Here is a 23,522-nt window from a genome sequence, read left to right on the forward strand (position 1 = left end):
AAAGCTTCAGAGGAAGCAGAGAAGACTCTGTCCAGGAGCTTAGAGTCACACCTGGCCCTGGAAACGAATTTCTAAACGGTCTTATTATTTTTTTTTTTTAAAAAAAAAGAGCCAAATATACGGATGAGAGCCTTAGAGACCAGGGAAATGCGGGGAGCCACCAGCTACCTTACCTCACCAGCTCTGCACCTTCCAAAATGCCCTGACTTCCCGTCTACCTAGGTTTTTATTGCCTAGGTTTGGATTGCCTTGCTGTTCTGCCCTCTCATTGGCTCTTAGCCCAGCTACCTCACTTCCTTGTCACCGCCTGTCTGCACAGACCTCAGGTCTCTGTGGTGGGTCCCGGGATTAAAGGCGTGTCTCACTACACTTGGCCGTTCCCTGGTGTGTCCTTGAACACACAGAGACTCTGCCTGACGTGTGTTCGGATTAAAGGCGTGTGCTACCACCGCTTGACTTCTGTGTTTCCTTAAAAATGGCTGGCCTTTTTCCCCTTGATCTCCAGACTTGCCTTATTGATTAACGTACAAATAAAATATCACCCCATTTTGGCACAAACAGAGTATCACCACATTTCCCCTGTTTTGTCTAGTGAAAATAAAAAAATAATTTAAAAAGTTAAAACTAATATAAGAAAAACTATATACAATAACTATACACACTATATACAAGCAATAAACAAGTTAAAACTTTCCTTTTAATGAAACAGAAAAGGAAAAGATTCAAAAACAAATAAAGGGGGATATGATATGGAATATAGCATATCGATATGCTTGGATGAAAGGGTAGATTAATGTATCTGCTTTTAAAGAGCAACAATTAGTGTAAAATCTTTTCCACTGCTGTAGATTTTAGTTTATTGATACAAATTTAAAGTTAATTTTGTTATACTGTATGTATATTTCTGTTCTCTTTTGAGGTATTGAGTTTATGAAACTCATTTAAATTGTAATGGATCATGGAGAACTACAGATGAATAATTAGTCTTCTATGAGAGTCAAACTTATGGGCATGTTAAGTTTTCAGGGTATACATAGACATAATTCAATCAGATAGGTAATCTTCAAACCCTTCAAAGACCTACAGAATACGGAATTTAAACTGTTTTAAAAACTTGGACTTTCTGGACAGTGAGATGTCTGCTCCTGTCAGCACCAATTTACTTCAAAGAGAGGATGGGCGTCAAAGACATTCCATGTGGAGTTGATCTTCTTCTTGGCAAAAATAGCCATTTGGGCAAGAAACTGTTCTTGCCTGGACTGCTTTAGAAAAAAAAAATGTTGTGTCGACTGGACATGTAGGACCCATTGGAAGGTGACCACTGAACTTTGCAAGGCAAAATGGTCTTTAGGACCCCACTCGAATGGTACCTAAAAGCCAAGACCGTGTCTTAATGAATATTCCAGCATGCATGTGAGGTCGACCCTGAGGAGAGGGTGCAGGCTCCTTTGAAGGACAGCTACGGGGAGTTTCAGGGACAGTTAGGTCATCTCATACATAATTGGTTAAGCAAGCCAGCAGTTACACTGGTAACTTGTAACTGGCTGAGATTTAGTCTTCTCCTTTTTGGACACACTTGCACAAGCTTGGGCAAGTCTGCCCGTGACTCGGAAGGGGAGCTGGAAGGAGAGCTGCAGGATTTGTCCTTGACACATGGTGAAGCTGACTTAGGCCTGTGTTTCTTCTCCCCCTTGTCTGTGAATCAAAGGCCCTTTTTTGAGAGAGGCACCTGTTTTCCCCCTCTCAGAGAACTGAAATCTAAATTCAGTTGTGAGAGTGGGAGATTTTTAACCCCTTTCACAATGTGCTGGGTGGGCTAGATTTTGGATTCAACAGAGAGCTTGACGCAGGTCAGTAAGACCAAGGTATGGAGGGAAAGAAAACATGTGGATGGAAAGAAGTGACTACAGAGTTCAGAATGTGCTCCAAAGTGAGTCAGAGGTTTCTGAGGCCTCCATCTTGGAGAGGTGAGACAATAGAAAGGACAGCACAGACGAGAACAGTGTGGGAGGCCCCAGACACGTTGACCACATGCTTAGGGGCCAAGACACAGCTGCCATGATAGGCTTACCGGCAGGTACTACCCAGTCCCCAGAAAAAGCAATAAGCTGACCCTACCTAGGGAGGGCCAACAGCTAAGGGGAAATACCTGACCGTCCAAACATTCCCAGCACACACCTGAACCCCTAGACAACTGTCAGCCAATTGGGGTCCTGAACCTTGGAAATCATCTCACCCCCAACCTCTACCATCATCAAAACAAAAACAAAAGGTGGTCCCGCCCAGGCTCGGCACTCTTTGATAGTACTGCTGTATCCTACACAAAGAGGGTCCAAGCTCCAGCTTGCTTGAATACAGGCTCTCTGCTTTTGCTTATGGATTCAGACTCCTTGGTGTTCTTTTCTGGACAGAACAAACAGACGCAGTCCATATGTGATGAGGCTGTTCCTCTTTCCCCAGTCACTAGAAATGGAAACAGACTGGGTTCAAATAATGGAATGAAGGGAAAATGAGATGTGGGGTTGTACAGGCTGGTTTTGTGTGTCAATTTGGCTCAAGTGAGAATCTTCTGAGGAAGGAGCCGCAGTGGAGGAAATGCCTCTATGAGATCCAGCTGAAAGGCATTTTTCTCAATTAGTGATCAATGGGGGAGGCCTCAGCCCAATGGTGGATGGTGGCACCCCTGGGGCTGATGGCCCTGAACTCTATAAGAAGATGGGCTGAACAAGCCAGCAGAAGCAAGCCAGTGCTTGCAAGCAGCTCCCCTCCATGGCCTCTGCATCGACTCCTGCTTCCAGGACGCCGCCTTGTTTTGAGTTCCTGTCCTGACTTCCTTCAGTGATGAACAGTAGTGCTGAAGGGTAAGTCAAATAAACGTTTTTTCCTCCCCAACTTGCTCTTTGGCCATGGTGTTTTGTTGCAGCAAGAGAAACCCTAACTAAGGCAGGGGTCAAATGAGATTATAAATTTAGTTCCAGACACTGGAATCTTTCTGTTTAACCCACAAGAACTGGACACAACAAGTGCTCCATTTCTGGGATGCCCACCACAATTTCTACAACATTCGGGCTGGAAGACAGGATGGTGTCTGTCTGCTCTCCAGATGTCATTAGTGAGACCCAACCTGCAGTGCATCATCCCATAAGAGGGGGAATACAGGTCGAGAGGGTGTCAGTATTTGACATTTAAGCCATTCACTCTGGAAGACAGACAGAAAGACTGACAGCTACACTGCTGAGCTTAGACTTGAAGGGCTCTATGATCACAGACACTTCCAAATCAGTGTCCTCCTCCCTGAGAAGGCTCCTAGGTCAAATTCATGAAGAACTTCCTGTCCTGTGAAACCTGAAGAAGCTACAGCAGCACACTTGTGACCTGAGACATCAGACCCTAGAGATGTACCCTGCCTCTGAGGACATCTATGATAATAACATTGGTGACGTCCTGCCAGACAGACCTGCCACATTGCTCTAAGCTCATGGAAACACTCGGGGCTATAAGGCAGCCCAAATTGATCTACTTTGTTGCTAAGAGGTGTCTGGATTTTCATGGATTCCGTGTCTACAACCTGAAGTTCAAACTAGGCTCCTGTTTGCAATCAATAAGGAGAGGTCACAGCTGGGCTCTGAAAAATGAAAGCCAGGATTCAAGTGACTCATCGGAGACACAGATCATGTGTATTCAAGGGATTTTGGATGTACTTGGGAAACAAGACTGCTCCATTAGTTCAGATTAGAGGGAGTGAAGCTTTGACAGGGAGAACCAGGGGCTCATTTTCTAATGAAGGTCAAGAGTGCAGACCCAACCTCAGACAGGAAGAGAGATAGGAAAATGGTAGGGTTTTCATCCCAGCACCATCAGTGTCTGAGAGACCATAGACACAGGGAAGGAGATAAAGAGAGAAGATGTTACAAGGAGCATAATGGAATGGATGAGGCAGGCTCCATGCCTCTGTCTTGGTTTGGCATCTGCCTTTTGGTTGTCCATCCTACATAAAGATTTGTAATTTACGTATATACGTTCCTTTCTTGAACAGTAAGTTGTTGGAGCTCTGAACTGGTGTTGGGCATACAGCATTCTCACCGTTGAGCTGTGATCTGTCTTTTTCTTGCTTTGGAAGGCTTGAGGAGCTGGATATTATTTCCCCCACCACCCTTAGCATTACAGTTTCCCATAGGATTCCAGAAAACCCTTTTGCATGAGAGGGCATTGTATTCTTTGAATTTACTGAGTCGCTTTCATGGACAGTTTCATAGTTGTTCATTATGCTAATCGGGTTTGCATATTCTCGTGCCCCCCTTGTTTCACACCTTCTGCATCCTAGAACTTTCAGAGTGAACAATGACCCAAAATTCCCTGTTCTTGGGCATTTTATACACTTCAGCTTCATGAAACCCCAGTCAAAGAGCTAGAGAGAGATTCTCTTGGAGAGATGGCTCAGGTGTTAACGGGGCTTGCTGTTCTTTCTGGGGACCAGCGTTTGATTTCAGCACACTGAAACTCTTGGAACAGTTCCAGATTATCCTGACACCACCCTATCTTTTTCTGTATTCTGGGAGCACTTGCTGTCTTTTACATCTACATACACACCCCACATGTAATCTGGATATGCCTTTGATTTATGATCATTGAGTGTGTATGGGAGTCTGTATGTAGGCCCCTCTGTGCCATTGTAACAATGTGGAGGTCAGAAGATACTCCCTCCCTCCCTCAGTCTCTCTCTCTCTCTCTCTCTCTCTCTCTCTCTCTCTCTCTCTCTCTCTCTCTCTCTCTCTCTCTCTCTCTCTCTCTCCCCTCTCTGAGATGTGGTCTCATACACAGCTCTGGCCATCCTAGAACTCATTATGTACACCTGGCCAGCTACAAACTCCCAGAAATCCACATGCCCCTGCCTCCCTTGTGCTGTGATTAAAGACACTTGTCACCATGCCTGCCTTCAGAGGATGACTTTCAATGGTCTGTTTCTTTTTCCACAGGAGATTCTGGACATCCCACTAAGGTTTTCGGTTGATGTAGCAAACTCTCATGCATTGAGCCACCACAGTGTTCCACAAACTGACTGTCTGTCTAAGCTCAAGATTAAGTGAAGCCTTTCCCAGCCAACACTCTGAATGCTGTGGCCACATGTCAGTAATACTCAGTCCCAGCTCATGGAGTGGGTCATCAACATACTCCTGGATTTTCTATATCCCTGACATTCATTGCTTAATGATGGTACATTTGATGCTATCCATTCCATGGACCATCTGGAACTCCATGTGGATGAGCATGTTGGGGATTGAGATCACTGATCCCTCCTCCCTGGGACTGGAAGTCAGTGGTGGATTAGAGGACCTGTGACTCAAATGGTCCATTTGAGGCAGAGTCTCAGAGGAGTCACTGAAGCCCTCTACAGTGATGGAGGCTGCACTCACTTGCTGGATTCAGTGTCTTGCCATCTGGTCCATAGATGGTGATTCAGTGACCCCTAAGGAATCTAGTCCATCCTCTGCTAATATCAAGGGCTAAGACCAGCCCAGGTGACACAATAAACATTCCTTTATATTCTCTAGATGAAAACTATTAACTATTTGTTTGGGTGAGATACGGAAAAATGGAAATAAAAGCAATGTTGACATTTGGATTTGAGATGAGTATGATTGTGTAGGCTTGTAAGGTGAAGCCAACTGGATCAGGTACTCCAGGCCAGCTGGGACAAAATTGGGAGGTCCAGGCAAGTTTGGGCCCCAGTGAGAATGGTGTCAAAGGGCAGGACAGCAGCTTCTGGAATAAGAGAATTCCAGCTAGAGAATCTTGGATCAATGCTGAGCCTCTCTGGAAGAGGGCTTCCAGGTGTGTGGAACTGCTCCTGGGGCATGGATGCAGCAATGATTAAAGGAACCTTTCCCTCTCCCCACAGGCATGGGAAGAAAGTCCAATCTGTATGTCAGGGTGAAGGATGCTAAGGAGTAAAAGTGAGCTTTGTGGCTGTCTCTCTGAGGAAGTGGAAGTTCTATTGTTTTGTTTGTTTCTGTGTGTGTGTGTGTGTGTGTGTGTGTGTGTGTGTGTGTGTGTGTGTTTGATGTGATACCCTTTATGTAGACTAGAATGAACTCGACCACAGGACATCTAGGTACTGTGCCTCCTGGGTGCTCGAATAAACGGTGTGCATGACCGCACGTGGCAGAAGAGCTCCTGCCAAGCATATGGGAAGCCCTTGATGCTGTCTTTAGCACCATGGAATGGTACCCAAAGAAAGGATGGAAAGAAAGATCCCAAGACGGAAGCCAAGCTGGTGTCTGAAGTACTGAATAAGAATAGTCTGAGTGCTGGGAGCTCCTCTCTAATCTCAGACAGTGTGGGAACTACAGGAGCTGACTGGGGGAACATGCATCAGAATGTCTGGGTGGAGCTGGACTTGGGAGAGCACCACCAACACTCCTCAGCTAGGAGTACTAGAATTCAACCTTAGCCAGGGCTCCATGGTCAAACCTAAAATCAAAAGTCAAAGAAGAAGGAAACGAACCCAGTGTCTGGAAAATCCACAGAAGCCAAAGGAGTGAGCATATACTACACAGGTCATTGTATTAACAGGATAAAATTTATTTTTAAATACAAAATAGCCACATAGCATTTTAAACATAAACAGTCAGTCACATTCTGTACATTCACGATAGTGTACAATCGCCTCCCTCCAGTTGTGAAATATGGTCGGTCCTCTTCCCGAAAAGGGATCTTCCTCGAAGCACTCTTTCCCTCTCCCCTCACTCCCTAGTCCTGACAAGCATAATCCACTCTCTTGGGATCTGCCTCTTCTGGACAGTTACTGTACACGGAATCACAATGCACAACTTGGTCGATCTGTTTCTCTCGCTTTCTATACTGTAATCAGAGTTTAGCCTTGTACCAGTGTGTATCATCACTTCACTTTGATGTCTAAACATTGTCTCATTGTAGGGAAATGTCATGGCTTATAAATTATCTGTCATACACTGATGGGCATGTGAGTCCACAGGCCATAGAAAACTCATTTTCATGTAGGCTAGGAGCAGGAGGGGTGAACAGAAGAACCTAAGGTATTCTATAGACATTTAAACACTATCGACAAAGTGTTTTTAAAAAGTAATTAGAAAGGTAGCTATCAAAGATCACTCCTTACTGTGTAAATATGTAAATAAGTTCAGAAATCAAAGTTCTAAACGATTCATTTCTATTTAAAAAACTTTTCCAACATTTACAAAGATGAGGATTCACTCTCACCAATGTCCTTATCTGGATCCTATTGGGCAGCTTCTTTTTCTTGTTGCCGTTTCTTCCAAAGCTTGGCCATTGCCAGAAACTTGAGGTTCGGCTGGTTGGCAGCATCCTCTGGAAAGATGTAATCATGGTATTCTTCCCAGCCGGCATCAGACCCATCTTGGGCCTGGACCTTTCTCCTCTTCTTGACCTTTTCTGGCATGAGTTTGTCTACTCTTTCCTTGTCTGATACTGTTCCAAATTCATCTTCAAACCCTCGCCAGGATTCCAGCAACTTAAGTCTCTCTTCTTTCTCTTCACGGTTTCTCATGGTTCTGTTCGCCTCTTGATAAACCTGTCTGCATTTAGTCACACCTGCTTCTTTGCCTGAGGATAACTCAAAGCGAGCCAAACTGATCCATACCTTGACATCCTGTGTTCGCTGAAGCAGTTTTCGGAAAAGTTTTCGTACCCTTTCCGTTTCTTCCTGCTCAGTCTCAAAATCGATATAGGATGTCCAAAGGACCTCTGGCATGTCTAAGCTTGGCTGGCTGATGGCTAATTCGTAGATGGCCCGGGCTCTATCGATATCACCAAGGATTGTCTCTAATTCTGCAAACTTAATCCATGAGGTACAACTTTCAGGTCCAAATTCCAAGAACTTCTCATAAATCTTTCGGCATCTGTCAAATTCTCGAAGCTGTAGTTCCAGTTCTATATAGCCTTTGAATAACTTGTTCTTTGGGCATTTGCCTATGGAAGTCCCCAAAGCTCTTCTGGCCAGTGGCAGATTTTTGTGCCGTATTTCAAACTGTGCGTAATATAACCACATTTTGGCAAAGGTGAACTTTTTGTGAGGAATTAGTGCCAAAGAGGCTTGATAGACCTGTCTTGTCCTCTCAGGATCCTTGGCTTCCAGCTCTTCGTAGAATGCATAGTTGATCCAGAGGTAGATGTAGCGCTTCCAATGTCTCTTCTCCTGGATGGGCGGCACGTTGGCAATGGCCCTCTCATAGACTTCCCGCACTGTGTCGGCCTCTGCCTCACTTTCCTCCAAGCGCAAGTAATCAAACCAGGCATCGTAATTGTATGGATTAGCCTTCACTTCTTCTTCATATTGGCATCTCCGTTTGCTCACGATGATATCTTCAACAGCCCTGCGGTCCCCAAACTTCTTCTCAAAGACGGTATAGTTTTTCCAGAGTTCTTGCGCCCCTGGTTTTGAAATTCTAGCCAGGGCATATTTGTAGATAACTCGTACCCTTTCCAATTCTTTCTGGTTTTCCTCGAATTTGGCAAAGGCCGCATACAGGTGTGCGTCCATATGCTCCTCTCCAAAGAACTCCACTGCTCTCTCGTAGACTTGCCGCGCATGGGCAAAAGAAGCATGCTTCTCTTCGAATCGGGCATACTTGACCCAGTTCTTCACAGCAGGGTGCACGAGCACAAAGCGTTCGTAAAGGGTACGGGCCCGCTCCACCTCTTTGTGTCTCAGCTCGAAGCTGATGTAGGAGTGCCAGGCCTGCTCCTCAGGCCGCCATTCCATCCAGCGCTCAAACACTTGACGGGCACCGGCGACATTGCCCAACATCTCCTCCATGGATGTGTACCTGTGCCAGAACTCACTGACTCGGGGCAGAGTTGTTAGGGCTCGCTCCCAGATATTTCGGGCATGGTTCACCTGGCGGTTCTTCATTTCCATTTCTCCATACCTCAGCCAGAGTGGAATACTCCCATAGTCTACATCCAAGGCACGCTCGTATATGGACCGAGCCCTTGGGATTTCCTTGAGACTTTCTTCCCACTGGGCATATTTGATCCAGTTACTAATCACAGTCCTGTTTTTTCTTATGTTCTCTTCAAAAGTCTTCCTCTTCCCAAGTTTGTAATCATTGAGCTCCTCTTCATCTGTGATCTTCTGCTGAGGCGGGGGTGGAAGGAGCTCGAGTTCTCTCTCTTTAGCCTCTCTTAAGAGCTGCTCTGCAGTTGGCTGAACCTCAGCTGGCGCTTTGTTTTTCACCTTGGCCACTTTGGGAATCCGCTGTTTCCCCGCCGCTGTAGAGGACGCCATGTCTGGGGCCGCTGAACCGGAGTAACCCCCGACACCAACACGCACACACACCACACCGCTGGACCTCAGAAATGGGCTTCAAAAACCAGCCAACACCAGAGAGCCGGCCCGGGACAAACTAGATCCCCCAACAGAGGCCCACGCCTTTAATCCCAGCACTCGGAAGGCGGAGGCAAGAGGATCTCTGAGTTTGAGACCAGCCTGGTGAGCAGTAACGGGTTGTAAAAGCTTCAGAGGAAGCAGAGAAGACTCTGTCCAGGAGCTTAGAGTCACACCTGGCCCTGGAAACGAATTTCTAAACGGTCTTATTAATTTTTTTTAAAAAAAAAAAAAAAAGAGCCAAATATACGGATGAGAGCCTTAGAGACCAGGGAAATGCGGGGAGCCACCAGCTACCTTACCTCACCAGCTCTGCACCTTCCAAAATGCCCTGACTTCCCGTCTACCTAGGTTTTTATTGCCTAGGTTTGGATTGCCTTGCTGTTCTGCCCTCTCATTGGCTCTTAGCCCAGCTACCTCACTTCCTTGTCACCGCCTGTCTGCACAGACCTCAGGTCTCTGTGGTGGGTCCCGGGATTAAAGGCGTGTCTCACTACACTTGGCCGTTCCCTGGTGTGTCCTTGAACACACAGAGACTCTGCCTGACGTGTGTTCGGATTAAAGGCGTGTGCTACCACCGCTTGACTTCTGTGTTTCCTTAAAAATGGCTGGCCTTTTTCCCCTTGATCTCCAGACTTGCCTTATTGATTAACGTACAAATAAAATATCACCCCATTTTGGCACAAACAGAGTATCACCACATTTCCCCTGTTTTGTCTAGTGAAAATAAAAAAATAATTTAAAAAGTTAAAACTAATATAAGAAAAACTATATACAATAACTATACACACTATATACAAGCAATAAACAAGTTAAAACTTTCCTTTTAATGAAACAGAAAAGGAAAAGATTCAAAAACAAATAAAGGGGGATATGATATGGAATATAGCATATCGATATGCTTGGATGAAAGGGTAGATTAATGTATCTGCTTTTAAAGAGCAACAATTAGTGTAAAATCTTTTCCACTGCTGTAGATTTTAGTTTATTGATACAAATTTAAAGTTAATTTTGTTATACTGTATGTATATTTCTGTTCTCTTTTGAGGTATTGAGTTTATGAAACTCATTTAAATTGTAATGGATCATGGAGAACTACAGATGAATAATTAGTCTTCTATGAGAGTCAAACTTATGGGCATGTTAAGTTTTCAGGGTATACATAGACATAATTCAATCAGATAGGTAATCTTCAAACCCTTCAAAGACCTACAGAATACGGAATTTAAACTGTTTTAAAAACTTGGACTTTCTGGACAGTGAGATGTCTGCTCCTGTCAGCACCAATTTACTTCAAAGAGAGGATGGGCGTCAAAGACATTCCATGTGGAGTTGATCTTCTTCTTGGCAAAAATAGCCATTTGGGCAAGAAACTGTTCTTGCCTGGACTGCTTTAGAAAAAAAAAATGTTGTGTCGACTGGACATGTAGGACCCATTGGAAGGTGACCACTGAACTTTGCAAGGCAAAATGGTCTTTAGGACCCCAGACTCGAATGGTACCTAAAAGCCAAGACCGTGTCTTAATGAATATTCCAGCATGTATGTGAGGTCGACCCTGAGGAGAGGGTGCAGGCTCCTTTGAAGGACAGCTACGGGGAGTTTCAGGGACAGTTAGGTCATCTCATACATAATTGGTTAAGCAAGCCAGCAGTTACACTGGTAACTTGTAACTGGCTGAGATTTAGTCTTCTCCTTTTTGGACACACTTGCACAAGCTTGGGCAAGTCTGCCCGTGACTCGGAAGGGGAGCTGGAAGGAGAGCTGCAGGATTTGTCCTTGACACATGGTGAAGCTGACTTAGGCCTGTGTTTCTTCTCCCCCTTGTCTGTGAATCAAAGGCCCTTTTTTGAGAGAGGCACCTGTTTTCCCCCTCTCAGAGAACTGAAATCTAAATTCAGTTGTGAGAGTGGGAGATTTTTAACCCCTTTCACAATGTGCTGGGTGGGCTAGATTTTGGATTCAACAGAGAGCTTGACGCAGGTCAGTAAGACCAAGGTATGGAGGGAAAGAAAACATGTGGATGGAAAGAAGTGACTACAGAGTTCAGAATGTGCTCCAAAGTGAGTCAGAGGTTTCTGAGGCCTCCATCTTGGAGAGGTGAGACAATAGAAAGGACAGCACAGACGAGAACAGTGTGGGAGGCCCCAGACACGTTGACCACATGCTTAGGGGCCAAGACACAGCTGCCATGATAGGCTTACCGGCAGGTACTACCCAGTCCCCAGAAAAAGCAATAAGCTGACCCTACCTAGGGAGGGCCAACAGCTAAGGGGAAATACCTGACCGTCCAAACATTCCCAGCACACACCTGAACCCCTAGACAACTGTCAGCCAATTGGGGTCCTGAACCTTGGAAATCATCTCACCCCCAACCTCTACCATCATCAAAACAAAAACAAAAGGTGGTCCCGCCCAGGCTCGGCACTCTTTGATAGTACTGCTGTATCCTACACAAAGAGGGTCCAAGCTCCAGCTTGCTTGAATACAGGCTCTCTGCTTTTGCTTATGGATTCAGACTCCTTGGTGTTCTTTTCTGGACAGAACAAACAGACGCAGTCCATATGTGATGAGGCTGTTCCTCTTTCCCCAGTCACTAGAAATGGAAACAGACTGGGTTCAAATAATGGAATGAAGGGAAAATGAGATGTGGGGTTGTACAGGCTGGTTTTGTGTGTCAATTTGGCTCAAGTTAGAATCTTCTGAGGAAGGAGCCGCAGTGGAGGAAATGCCTCTATGAGATCCAGCTGAAAGGCATTTTCTCAATTAGTGATCAATGGGGGAGGCCTCAGCCCAATGGTGGATGGTGGCACCCCTGGGGCTGATGGCCCTGAACTCTATAAGAAGATGGGCTGAACAAGCCAGCAGAAGCAAGCCAGTGCTTGCAAGCAGCTCCCCTCCATGGCCTCTGCATCGACTCCTGCTTCCAGGACGCCGCCTTGTTTTGAGTTCCTGTCCTGACTTCCTTCAGTGATGAACAGTAGTGCTGAAGGGTAAGTCAAATAAACGTTTTTTCCTCCCCAACTTGCTCTTTGGCCATGGTGTTTTGTTGCAGCAAGAGAAACCCTAACTAAGGCAGGGGTCAAATGAGATTATAAATTTAGTTCCAGACACTGGAATCTTTCTGTTTAACCCACAAGAACTGGACACAACAAGTGCTCCATTTCTGGGATGCCCACCACAATTTCTACAACATTCGGGCTGGAAGACAGGATGGTGTCTGTCTGCTCTCCAGATGTCATTAGTGAGACCCAACCTGCAGTGCATCATCCCATAAGAGGGGGAATACAGGTCGAGAGGGTGTCAGTATTTGACATTTAAGCCATTCACTCTGGAAGACAGACAGAAAGACTGACAGCTACACTGCTGAGCTTAGACTTGAAGGGCTCTATGATCACAGACACTTCCAAATCAGTGTCCTCCTCCCTGAGAAGGCTCCTAGGTCAAATTCATGAAGAACTTCCTGTCCTGTGAAACCTGAAGAAGCTACAGCAGCACACTTGTGACCTGAGACATCAGACCCTAGAGATGTACCCTGCCTCTGAGGACATCTATGATAATAACATTGGTGACGTCCTGCCAGACAGACCTGCCACATTGCTCTAAGCTCATGGAAACACTCGGGGCTATAAGGCAGCCCAAATTGATCTACTTTGTTGCTAAGAGGTGTCTGGATTTTCATGGATTCCGTGTCTACAACCTGAAGTTCAAACTAGGCTCCTGTTTGCAATCAATAAGGAGAGGTCACAGCTGGGCTCTGAAAAATGAAAGCCAGGATTCAAGTGACTCATCGGAGACACAGATCATGTGTATTCAAGGGATTTTGGATGTACTTGGGAAACAAGACTGCTCCATTAGTTCAGATTAGAGGGAGTGAAGCTTTGACAGGGAGAACCAGGGGCTCATTTTCTAATGAAGGTCAAGAGTGCAGACCCAACCTCAGACAGGAAGAGAGATAGGAAAATGGTAGGGTTTTCATCCCAGCACCATCAGTGTCTGAGAGACCATAGACACAGGGAAGGAGATAAAGAGAGAAGATGTTACAAGGAGCATAATGGAATGGATGAGGCAGGCTCCATGCCTCTGTCTTGGTTTGGCATCTGCCTTTTGGTTGTCCATCCTACATAAAGATTTGTAATTTACGTATATACGTTCCTTTCTTGAACAGTAAGTTGTTGGAGCTCTGAACTGGTGTTGGGCATACAGCATTCTCACCGTTGAGCTGTGATCTGTCTTTTTCTTGCTTTGGAAGGCTTGAGGAGCTGGATATTATTTCCCCCACCACCCTTAGCATTACAGTTTCCCATAGGATTCCAGAAAACCCTTTTGCATGAGAGGGCATTGTATTCTTTGAATTTACTGAGTCGCTTTCATGGACAGTTTCATAGTTGTTCATTATGCTAATCGGGTTTGCATATTCTCGTGCCCCCCTTGTTTCACACCTTCTGCATCCTAGAACTTTCAGAGTGAACAATGACCCAAAATTCCCTGTTCTTGGGCATTTTATACACTTCAGCTTCATGAAACCCCAGTCAAAGAGCTAGAGAGAGATTCTCTTGGAGAGATGGCTCAGGTGTTAACGGGGCTTGCTGTTCTTTCTGGGGACCAGCGTTTGATTTCAGCACACTGAAACTCTTGGAACAGTTCCAGATTATCCTGACACCACCCTATCTTTTTCTGTATTCTGGGAGCACTTGCTGTCTTTTACATCTACATACACACCCCACATGTAATCTGGATATGCCTTTGATTTATGATCATTGAGTGTGTATGGGAGTCTGTATGTAGGCCCCTCTGTGCCATTGTAACAATGTGGAGGTCAGAAGATACTCCCTCCCTCCCTCAGTCTCTCTCTCTCTCTCTCTCTCTCTCTCTCTCTCTCTCTCTCTCTCTCTCTCTCTCTCTCTCTCTCTCTCCCCTCTCTGAGATGTGGTCTCATACACAGCTCTGGCCATCCTAGAACTCATTATGTACACCTGGCCAGCTACAAACTCCCAGAAATCCACATGCCCCTGCCTCCCTTGTGCTGTGATTAAAGACACTTGTCACCATGCCTGCCTTCAGAGGATGACTTTCAATGGTCTGTTTCTTTTTCCACAGGAGATTCTGGACATCCCACTAAGGTTTTCGGTTGATGTAGCAAACTCTCATGCATTGAGCCACCACAGTGTTCCACAAACTGACTGTCTGTCTAAGCTCAAGATTAAGTGAAGCCTTTCCCAGCCAACACTCTGAATGCTGTGGCCACATGTCAGTAATACTCAGTCCCAGCTCATGGAGTGGGTCATCAACATACTCCTGGATTTTCTATATCCCTGACATTCATTGCTTAATGATGGTACATTTGATGCTATCCATTCCATGGACCATCTGGAACTCCATGTGGATGAGCATGTTGGGGATTGAGATCACTGATCCCTCCTCCCTGGGACTGGAAGTCAGTGGTGGATTAGAGGACCTGTGACTCAAATGGTCCATTTGAGGCAGAGTCTCAGAGGAGTCACTGAAGCCCTCTACAGTGATGGAGGCTGCACTCACTTGCTGGATTCAGTGTCTTGCCATCTGGTCCATAGATGGTGATTCAGTGACCCCTAAGGAATCTAGTCCATCCTCTGCTAATATCAAGGGCTAAGACCAGCCCAGGTGACACAATAAACATTCCTTTATATTCTCTAGATGAAAACTATTAACTATTTGTTTGGGTGAGATACGGAAAAATGGAAATAAAAGCAATGTTGACATTTGGATTTGAGATGAGTATGATTGTGTAGGCTTGTAAGGTGAAGCCAACTGGATCAGGTACTCCAGGCCAGCTGGGACAAAATTGGGAGGTCCAGGCAAGTTTGGGCCCCAGTGAGAATGGTGTCAAAGGGCAGGACAGCAGCTTCTGGAATAAGAGAATTCCAGCTAGAGAATCTTGGATCAATGCTGAGCCTCTCTGGAAGAGGGCTTCCAGGTGTGTGGAACTGCTCCTGGGGCATGGATGCAGCAATGATTAAAGGAACCTTTCCCTCTCCCCACAGGCATGGGAAGAAAGTCCAATCTGTATGTCAGGGTGAAGGATGCTAAGGAGTAAAAGTGAGCTTTGTGGCTGTCTCTCTGAGGAAGTGGAAGTTCTATTGTTTTGTTTGTTTCTGTGTGTGTGTGTGTGTGTGTGTGTGTGTGTGTGTGTGTGTGTGTGTGTGTGTGTTTGATGTGATACCCTTTATGTAGACTAGAATGAACTCGACCACAGGACATCTAGGTACTGTGCCTCCTGGGTGCTCGAATAAACGGTGTGCATGACCGCACGTGGCAGAAGAGCTCCTGCCAAGCATATGGGAAGCCCTTGATGCTGTCTTTAGCACCATGGAATGGTACCCAAAGAAAGGATGGAAAGAAAGATCCCAAGACGGAAGCCAAGCTGGTGTCTGAAGTACTGAATAAGAATAGTCTGAGTGCTGGGAGCTCCTCTCTAATCTCAGACAGTGTGGGAACTACAGGAGCTGACTGGGGGAACATGCATCAGAATGTCTGGGTGGAGCTGGACTTGGGAGAGCACCACCAACACTCCTCAGCTAGGAGTACTAGAATTCAACCTTAGCCAGGGCTCCATGGTCAAACCTAAAATCAAAAGTCAAAGAAGAAGGAAACGAACCCAGTGTCTGGAAAATCCACAGAAGCCAAAGGAGTGAGCATATACTACACAGGTCATTGTATTAACAGGATAAAATTTATTTTTAAATACAAAATAGCCACATAGCATTTTAAACATAAACAGTCAGTCACATTCTGTACATTCACGATAGTGTACAATCGCCTCCCTCCAGTTGTGAAATATGGTCGGTCCTCTTCCCGAAAAGGGATCTTCCTCGAAGCACTCTTTCCCTCTCCCCTCACTCCCTAGTCCTGACAAGCATAATCCCCTCTCTTGGGATCTGCCTCTTCTGGACAGTTACTGTACACGGAATCACAATGCACAACTTGGTCGATCTGTTTCTCTCGCTTTCTATACTGTAATCAGAGTTTAGCCTTGTACCAGTGTGTATCATCACTTCACTTTGATGTCTAAACATTGTCTCATTGTAGGGAAATGTCATGGCTTATAAATTATCTGTCATACACTGATGGGCATGTGAGTCCACAGGCCATAGAAAACTCATTTTCATGTAGGCTAGGAGCAGGAGGGGTGAACAGAAGAACCTAAGGTATTCTATAGACATTTAAACACTATCGACAAAGTGTTTTTAAAAAGTAATTAGAAAGGTAGCTATCAAAGATCACTCCTTACTGTGTAAATATGTAAATAAGTTCAGAAATCAAAGTTCTAAACGATTCATTTCTATTTAAAAAACTTTTCCAACATTTACAAAGATGAGGATTCACTCTCACCAATGTCCTTATCTGGATCCTATTGGGCAGCTTCTTTTTCTTGTTGCCGTTTCTTCCAAAGCTTGGCCATTGCCAGAAACTTGAGGTTCGGCTGGTTGGCAGCATCCTCTGGAAAGATGTAATCATGGTATTCTTCCCAGCCGGCATCAGACCCATCTTGGGCCTGGACCTTTCTCCTCTTCTTGACCTTTTCTGGCATGAGTTTGTCTACTCTTTCCTTGTCTGATACTGTTCCAAATTCATCTTCAAACCCTCGCCAGGATTCCAGCAACTTAAGTCTCTCTTCTTTCTCTTCACGGTTTCTCATGGTTCTGTTCGCCTCTTGATAAACCTGTCTGCATTTAGTCACACCTGCTTCTTTGCCTGAGGATAACTCAAAGCGAGCCAAACTGATCCATACCTTGACATCCTGTGTTCGCTGAAGCAGTTTTCGGTAAAGTTTTCGTACCCTTTCCGTTTCTTCCTGCTCAGTCTCAAAATCGATATAGGATGTCCAAAGGACCTCTGGCATGTCTAAGCTTGGCTGGCTGATGGCTAATTCGTAGATGGCCCGGGCTCTATCGATATCACCAAGGATTGTCTCTAATTCTGCAAACTTAATCCATGAGGTACAACTTTCAGGTCCAAATTCCAAGAACTTCTCATAAATCTTTCGGCATCTGTCAAATTCTCGAAGCTGTAGTTCCAGTTCTATATAGCCTTTGAATAACTTGTTCTTTGGGCATTTGCCTATGGAAGTCCCCAAAGCTCTTCTGGCCAGTGGCAGATTTTTGTGCCGTATTTCAAACTGTGCGTAATATAACCACATTTTGGCAAAGGTGAACTTTTTGTGAGGAATTAGTGCCAAAGAGGCTTGATAGACCTGTCTTGTCCTCTCAGGATCCTTGGCTTCCAGCTCTTCGTAGAATGCATAGTTGATCCAGAGGTAGATGTAGCGCTTCCAATGTCTCTTCTCCTGGATGGGCGGCACGTTGGCAATGGCCCTCTCATAGACTTCCCGCACTGTGTCGGCCTCTGCCTCACTTTCCTCCAAGCGCAAGTAATCAAACCAGGCATCGTAATTGTATGGATTAGCCTTCACTTCTTCTTCATATTGGCATCTCCGTTTGCTCACGATGATATCTTCAACAGCCCTGCGGTCCCCAAACTTCTTCTCAAAGACGGTATAGTTTTTCCAGAGTTCTTGCGCCCCTGGTTTTGAAATTCTAGCCAGGGCATATTTGTAGATAACTCGTACCCTTTCCAATTCTTTCTGGTTTTCCTCGAATTTGGCAAAGGCCGCATACAGGTGTGCGTCCATATGCTCCTCTCCAAAGAACTCCACTGCTCTCTCGTAGACTTGCCGCGCATGGGCAAAAGAAGCATGCTTCTCTTCGAATCGGGCATACTTGACCCAGTTCTTCACAGCAGGGTGCACGAGCACAAAGCGTTCGTAAAGGGTACGGGCCCGCTCCACCTCTTTGTGTCTCAGCTCGAAGCTGATGTAGGAGTGCCAGGCCTGCTCCTCAGGCCGCCATTCCATCCAGCGCTCAAACACTTGACGGGCACCGGCGACATTGCCCAACATCTCCTCCATGGATGTGTACCTGTGCCAGAACTCACTGACTCGGGGCAGAGTTGTTAGGGCTCGCTCCCAGATATTTCGGGCATGGTTCACCTGGCGGTTCTTCATTTCCATTTCTCCATACCTCAGCCAGAGTGGAATACTCCCATAGTCTACATCCAAGGCACGCTCGTATATGGACCGAGCCCTTGGGATTTCCTTGAGACTTTCTTCCCACTGGGCATATTTGATCCAGTTACTAATCACAGTCCTGTTTTTTCTTATGTTCTCTTCAAAAGTCTTCCTCTTCCCAAGTTTGTAATCATTGAGCTCCTCTTCATCTGTGATCTTCTGCTGAGGCGGGGGTGGAAGGAGCTCGAGTTCTCTCTCTTTAGCCTCTCTTAAGAGCTGCTCTGCAGTTGGCTGAACCTCAGCTGGCGCTTTGTTTTTCACCTTGGCCACTTTGGGAATCCGCTGTTTCCCCGCCGCTGTAGAGGACGCCATGTCTGGGGCCGCTGAACCGGAGTAACCCCCGACACCAACACGCACACACACCACACCGCTGGACCTCAGAAATGGGCTTCAAAAACCAGCCAACACCAGAGAGCCGGCCCGGGACAAACTAGATCCCCCAACAGAGGCCCACGCCTTTAATCCCAGCACTCGGAAGGCGGAGGCAAGAGGATCTCTGAGTTTGAGACCAGCCTGGTGAGCAGTAACGGGTTGTAAAAGCTTCAGAGGAAGCAGAGAAGACTCTGTCCAGGAGCTTAGAGTCACACCTGGCCCTGGAAACGAATTTCTAAACGGTCTTATTAATTTTTTTTTTAAAAAAAAAAAAAGAGCCAAATATACGGATGAGAGCCTTAGAGACCAGGGAAATGCGGGGAGCCACCAGCTACCTTACCTCACCAGCTCTGCACCTTCCAAAATGCCCTGACTTCCCGTCTACCTAGGTTTTTATTGCCTAGGTTTGGATTGCCTTGCTGTTCTGCCCTCTCATTGGCTCTTAGCCCAGCTACCTCACTTCCTTGTCACCGCCTGTCTGCACAGACCTCAGGTCTCTGTGGTGGGTCCCGGGATTAAAGGCGTGTCTCACTACACTTGGCCGTTCCCTGGTGTGTCCTTGAACACACAGAGACTCTGCCTGACGTGTGTTCGGATTAAAGGCGTGTGCTACCACCGCTTGACTTCTGTGTTTCCTTAAAAATGGCTGGCCTTTTTCCCCTTGATCTCCAGACTTGCCTTATTGATTAACGTACAAATAAAATATCACCCCATTTTGGCACAAACAGAGTATCACCACATTTCCCCTGTTTTGTCTAGTGAAAATAAAAAAATAATTTAAAAAGTTAAAACTAATATAAGAAAAACTATATACAATAACTATACACACTATATACAAGCAATAAACAAGTTAAAACTTTCCTTTTAATGAAACAGAAAAGGAAAAGATTCAAAAACAAATAAAGGGGGATATGATATGGAATATAGCATATCGATATGCTTGGATGAAAGGGTAGATTAATGTATCTGCTTTTAAAGAGCAACAATTAGTGTAAAATCTTTTCCACTGCTGTAGATTTTAGTTTATTGATACAAATTTAAAGTTAATTTTGTTATACTGTATGTATATTTCTGTTCTCTTTTGAGGTATTGAGTTTATGAAACTCATTTAAATTGTAATGGATCATGGAGAACTACAGATGAATAATTAGTCTTCTATGAGAGTCAAACTTATGGGCATGTTAAGTTTTCAGGGTATACATAGACATAATTCAATCAGATAGGTAATCTTCAAACCCTTCAAAGACCTACAGAATACGGAATTTAAACTGTTTTAAAAACTTGGACTTTCTGGACAGTGAGATGTCTGCTCCTGTCAGCACCAATTTACTTCAAAGAGAGGATGGGCGTCAAAGACATTCCATGTGGAGTTGATCTTCTTCTTGGCAAAAATAGCCATTTGGGCAAGAAACTGTTCTTGCCTGGACTGCTTTAGAAAAAAAAAATGTTGTGTCGACTGGACATGTAGGACCCATTGGAAGGTGACCACTGAACTTTGCAAGGCAAAATGGTCTTTAGGACCCCAGACTCGAATGGTACCTAAAAGCCAAGACCGTGTCTTAATGAATATTCCAGCATGTATGTGAGGTCGACCCTGAGGAGAGGGTGCAGGCTCCTTTGAAGGACAGCTACGGGGAGTTTCAGGGACAGTTAGGTCATCTCATACATAATTGGTTAAGCAAGCCAGCAGTTACACTGGTAACTTGTAACTGGCTGAGATTTAGTCTTCTCCTTTTTGGACACACTTGCACAAGCTTGGGCAAGTCTGCCCGTGACTCGGAAGGGGAGCTGGAAGGAGAGCTGCAGGATTTGTCCTTGACACATGGTGAAGCTGACTTAGGCCTGTGTTTCTTCTCCCCCTTGTCTGTGAATCAAAGGCCCTTTTTTGAGAGAGGCACCTGTTTTCCCCCTCTCAGAGAACTGAAATCTAAATTCAGTTGTGAGAGTGGGAGATTTTTAACCCCTTTCACAATGTGCTGGGTGGGCTAGATTTTGGATTCAACAGAGAGCTTGACGCAGGTCAGTAAGACCAAGGTATGGAGGGAAAGAAAACATGTGGATGGAAAGAAGTGACTACAGAGTTCAGAATGTGCTCCAAAGTGAGTCAGAGGTTTCTGAGGCCTCCATCTTGGAGAGGTGAGACAATAGAAAGGACAGCACAGACGAGAACAGTGTGGGAGGCCCCAGACACGTTGACCACATGCTTAGGGGCCAAGACACAGCTGCCATGATAGGCTTACCGGCAGGTACTACCCAGTCCCCAGAAAAAGCAATAAGCTGACCCTACCTAGGGAGGGCCAACAGCTAAGGGGAAATACCTGACCGTCCAAACATTCCCAGCACACACCTGAACCCCTAGACAACTGTCAGCCAATTGGGGTCCTGAACCTTGGAAATCATCTCACCCCCAACCTCTACCATCATCAAAACAAAAACAAAAGGTGGTCCCGCCCAGGCTCGGCACTCTTTGATAGTACTGCTGTATCCTACACAAAGAGGGTCCAAGCTCCAGCTTGCTTGAATACAGGCTCTCTGCTTTTGCTTATGGATTCAGACTCCTTGGTGTTCTTTTCTGGACAGAACAAACAGACGCAGTCCATATGTGATGAGGCTGTTCCTCTTTCCCCAGTCACTAGAAATGGAAACAGACTGGGTTCAAATAATGGAATGAAGGGAAAATGAGATGTGGGGTTGTACAGGCTGGTTTTGTGTGTCAATTTGGCTCAAGTTAGAATCTTCTGAGGAAGGAGCCGCAGTGGAGGAAATGCCTCTATGAGATCCAGCTGAAAGGCATTTTTCTCAATTAGTGATCAATGGGGGAGGCCTCAGCCCAATGGTGGATGGTGGCACCCCTGGGGCTGATGGCCCTGAACTCTATAAGAAGATGGGCTGAACAAGCCAGCAGAAGCAAGCCAGTGCTTGCAAGCAGCTCCCCTCCATGGCCTCTGAATCGACTCCTGCTTCCAGGACGCCGCCTTGTTTTGAGTTCCTGTCCTGACTTCCTTCAGTGATGAACAGTAGTGCTGAAGGGTAAGTCAAATAAACGTTTTTTCCTCCCCAACTTGCTCTTTGGCCATGGTGTTTTGTTGCAGCAAGAGAAACCCTAACTAAGGCAGGGGTCAAATGAGATTATAAATTTAGTTCCAGACACTGGAATCTTTCTGTTTAACCCACAAGAACTGGACACAACAAGTGCTCCATTTCTGGGATGCCCACCACAATTTCTACAACATTCGGGCTGGAAGACAGGATGGTGTCTGTCTGCTCTCCAGATGTCATTAGTGAGACCCAACCTGCAGTGCATCATCCCATAAGAGGGGGAATACAGGTCGAGAGGGTGTCAGTATTTGACATTTAAGCCATTCACTCTGGAAGACAGACAGAAAGACTGACAGCTACACTGCTGAGCTTAGACTTGAAGGGCTCTATGATCACAGACACTTCCAAATCAGTGTCCTCCTCCCTGAGAAGGCTCCTAGGTCAAATTCATGAAGAACTTCCTGTCCTGTGAAACCTGAAGAAGCTACAGCAGCACACTTGTGACCTGAGACATCAGACCCTAGAGATGTACCCTGCCTCTGAGGACATCTATGATAATAACATTGGTGACGTCCTGCCAGACAGACCTGCCACATTGCTCTAAGCTCATGGAAACACTCGGGGCTATAAGGCAGCCCAAATTGATCTACTTTGTTGCTAAGAGGTGTCTGGATTTTCATGGATTCCGTGTCTACAACCTGAAGTTCAAACTAGGCTCCTGTTTGCAATCAATAAGGAGAGGTCACAGCTGGGCTCTGAAAAATGAAAGCCAGGATTCAAGTGACTCATCGGAGACACAGATCATGTGTATTCAAGGGATTTTGGATGTACTTGGGAAACAAGACTGCTCCATTAGTTCAGATTAGAGGGAGTGAAGCTTTGACAGGGAGAAGCAGGGGCTCATTTTCTAATGAAGGTCAAGAGTGCAGACCCAACCTCAGACAGGAAGAGAGATAGGAAAATGGTAGGGTTTTCATCCCAGCACCATCAGTGTCTGAGAGACCATAGACACAGGGAAGGAGATAAAGAGAGAAGATGTTACAAGGAGCATAATGGAATGGATGAGGCAGGCTCCATGCCTCTGTCTTGGTTTGGCATCTGCCTTTTGGTTGTCCATCCTACATAAAGATTTGTAATTTACGTATATACGTTCCTTTCTTGAACAGTAAGTTGTTGGAGCTCTGAACTGGTGTTGGGCATACAGCATTCTCACCGTTGAGCTGTGATCTGTCTTTTTCTTGCTTTGGAAGGCTTGAGGAGCTGGATATTATTTCCCCCACCACCCTTAGCATTACAGTTTCCCATAGGATTCCAGAAAACCCTTTTGCATGAGAGGGCATTGTATTCTTTGAATTTACTGAGTCGCTTTCATGGACAGTTTCATAGTTGTTCATTATGCTAATCGGGTTTGCATATTCTCGTGCCCCCCTTGTTTCACACCTTCTGCATCCTAGAACTTTCAGAGTGAACAATGACCCAAAATTCCCTGTTCTTGGGCATTTTATACACTTCAGCTTCATGAAACCCCAGTCAAAGAGCTAGAGAGAGATTCTCTTGGAGAGATGGCTCAGGTGTTAACGGGGCTTGCTGTTCTTTCTGGGGACCAGCGTTTGATTTCAGCA

The 23,522-nt window shown here is 45.6% G+C and overlaps 2 pseudogenes; both read right to left on the minus strand.

The window, feature by feature from the left end:
- Positions 1-7,227: 7,227 nt before the first annotated feature.
- LOC143271718 (crooked neck-like protein 1 pseudogene) lies at positions 7,228-9,510 on the minus strand (annotated as a pseudogene).
- A 7,232-nt stretch (positions 9,511-16,742) lies between these two features.
- Positions 16,743-19,025, minus strand: LOC143271719 (crooked neck-like protein 1 pseudogene; annotated as a pseudogene).
- Positions 19,026-23,522: the final 4,497 nt, after the last annotated feature.

Source organism: Peromyscus maniculatus, chromosome 2, assembly GCF_049852395.1.
Source record: "Peromyscus maniculatus bairdii isolate BWxNUB_F1_BW_parent chromosome 2, HU_Pman_BW_mat_3.1, whole genome shotgun sequence".
Taxonomy (NCBI): Eukaryota; Metazoa; Chordata; class Mammalia; order Rodentia; family Cricetidae; genus Peromyscus; species Peromyscus maniculatus.